We start from the raw sequence: 2,991 nt of genomic DNA on the forward strand, positions 1-2,991 counted from the left end.
GTCACATGTTCCCTTAATTCCTCCCTGCTGGACACCCTGGCTAGGAGGGCACATCCTGGGCTGGACAGTTGTGGCCAGTGTAGCAGGTGAATCTGTCACAGGGCAGGGAGACAGGGGCACCCCTGAGCCCCCAGATCTGCCTAAATAGGTTCTGCCATCTGCCGCGTCAAGACAAAACATATAAAACATCAATGAAAAGGGACTTTAATGCAGTGAGTATACAATACGGAACACAGAATAGAACTGCTAAATCAAACCCCTGAAGAAGTGACCCCTCCTCTCGTGGGCAAAAGTCCACCCAGAAGGGATGGGCCCAGAGCAAGGCTAAAGCACCTTCTGGCCGGGACCCATGGAAAAGGGTCAGAAATGGTCTGGAGAAAAAGAGCAAAATCAAAAGCAGGATGAACACTGCCATAGTCGGCTTCCTCTTCTCTCCTTTTTCTCTGCTCAGCTCCACCCTGCTTCTGGGTGGGGCAGGGCACCTGGAACTTCCCCTTTTCCTGGGGACCCCCCTGTTACAAAAGTCCACTGCTGAAGGGAGCAGCGGGTGGGTCAGGAGCAGTCTGCTGTGCCTTGTGGGTCACAAGGGGATCGAACTCATACTGCAGCGGCCCAACTTACCACCAGGGAGGGCCAATAAACAAATCTATTTTTTAAAAAAGGGCCTAAGTGATATGCGCAAGAGCTGTGTCCAGAGAGCAGGTGGGGGACGGTGCTCAGTGAAATGTCAGAAGGAGAAAGACAAACACTGGGAGTTCCAGTCCCGGTGGATTATAAAGAGAGAAAGGACCAAACTAAAGCAAAATTAACCCGAGAAATGTGACTTCAGAACTGAGGAACTGGGGGGCTGGGGGTGGGAACGAGAGATGTGGGGGACGCAGGGGTTGAAGGTGAAGGGCTGTTGGTGTTCAGGGGTGGGTGGGGTGTTGTCACACTCTCCTGATGAGGTGTAAACCTGTTCCCCTGAATACATAGTGTTATAAACCAACGACATCTCATGAAAAGTAAGTGACAAAAAGGAAAAAAAACGTAAATCTTAAGAGTCCTTATTGGGTATAAAAATTGTGACTATGTATAATGGGTTAACATAAAAACAATATTAAAAAAATAAACTGCCAGGGCCTCCCTGATAATACAAGGGCTTACATCTCAGCATTAGGAAGCTCTCCGCAGTCACTGCAGCTGGAGTTCAATCCCTGGCCCGGGAGGTGACCCACAGGGCACAGCAGACCCCTCCGATCTCCCCACTGCTCCCCTCAGCAGTGTGTTTCAGTTGATTTGCCTGTTCTGCCCCCCACTCTGTTTCTGGGGAATCCTCTCAATCCACCCCACCCCCAGGTCTACACTCCCGCTTTTATTTGCATAAATAAATAAACCTTAAAAAAATAACTGCCATTACAAATGTATATATGTAAGGCTTAACTCCTCAGCCATTTTATGCTTCTGTCTGCATGTCAAATTAATAAACTTTGCTATTATCATTTAAGAGTACTCCATGGGTTTTGCCAGGGCCTTCCAGATCATTTATATATATATATATATATATATATATATGTTTATTTTTACATCATTTTGTGCATTTTTTTTTTCATCTCAATTGTAATCCCCATGGGTTTCCCATCACCAAGTCACCTGTGTGCCATCACCATAGTCCAGATCATTTTTAACCATAAGATAAGAGAGTTTGAGCTACCTGTTCCCTTGGAAAAAATGCAGCTCAGAATTCTTTTAAAAATAAGCTGAGGGGCCCTCCCTGCTGGCGCAATGGGTTAAAGCATGGCATTATGAAGCTCTCTGAAGCCACTGCAGCATGAGTTCAATCCCCTGCCCTGGAGCTGACCCACAGGGCACAGCAGACCTCTCCTGATCAGACCGCTGCTCCCCTAAGCAGTGTACTTTGTCAGTCTGCCTGTTCTGCTCCCCACTCTGTCTCTAGTGAATCCTCACGCCGCCCCTGAGCCTCTGGCCTGTACCCCAGTGCTGTATGCACAAATAAATAAATCCTTAAAAAAAAAAACAGTAAACTGGGAAGAAACAAAAGAACCGGATTCATTCCCAAAATAGAGACATATTTGTAAGATCTGAGCAGATTAAGTATGGTGAAGGTTAAGCTTATCTCACCTTGTAAAGAAAACCTCTGGGAAGACTTGGTCACACCTACGTGTGATCACAGCTCTCCGTGGTGGGGTTCTTAACCGTTCAGGGGTTCAGGGTGTTGACTCAGTGGGTCAGTGGGGCTGCTGTGGGTAGCCAGTGAAAACTGGAAACTCTGGTACCCCACAAACTTGTTCTGGGCAGTCATTTCATGAATGAAAGACCAGTAACATTAAAGTAATGGAGTTTTTGGAGCCCTGAGTCATTCTAGCAAAACCCATCAAATGGAAAGAGGAGGATGCCTATGAATTAGTCATTTTGAAAAAAAAAAAAAAATTGGTAGTCTGTCCTTTGGTTCATCAAAGAAAATTTTGTGGAACCTCAGTAGAGCTCCTGAGACATTCCACAAAATTTCTTCCTTTCCTTCTGGAAAGGCACTTAGATCAATTTGGACTTTTTTGGTTTATGTAGTAAAGAAAAATGACTGGAAAGGAAGCATTGTCACTTGGGAAAAGGTGGAACATGGCATGAACATAAATGTTAACACTGGTGTTCTGAAAAGTGCATAAAAACATTATGATATCATATATTGTTTGAATTATGTTTGTTGTCCTGAAATATTATATTTAGTGGTTTGGCATTTGAAGAAATTGCTTCCGAAAAAAAAAAAAATTTTACCGAGGAAGACCTCAACTGATTCCAATTGGTGGAAATTTTGACAGTGAAAAAAGATTTTCTACGAAGAACTGAACAGACTGATTTTTGCTAAGTTTTTTTTTTTTTTAAATGATACTGGTATTTTTTTTTTCTCCATTTGATTCAAAGAAAGTTTTTTTTTTTTGCTTTCAATAACCAGAATCTGCAGTAATTTTTTTTTTTCTTCAGCAGAACTAACAT

This window comes from Condylura cristata, unplaced genomic scaffold (genome assembly GCF_000260355.1).
Source record: "Condylura cristata isolate star-nosed mole 26May11 unplaced genomic scaffold, ConCri1.0 scaffold00048, whole genome shotgun sequence".
Classification (NCBI taxonomy): Eukaryota; Metazoa; Chordata; class Mammalia; order Eulipotyphla; family Talpidae; genus Condylura; species Condylura cristata.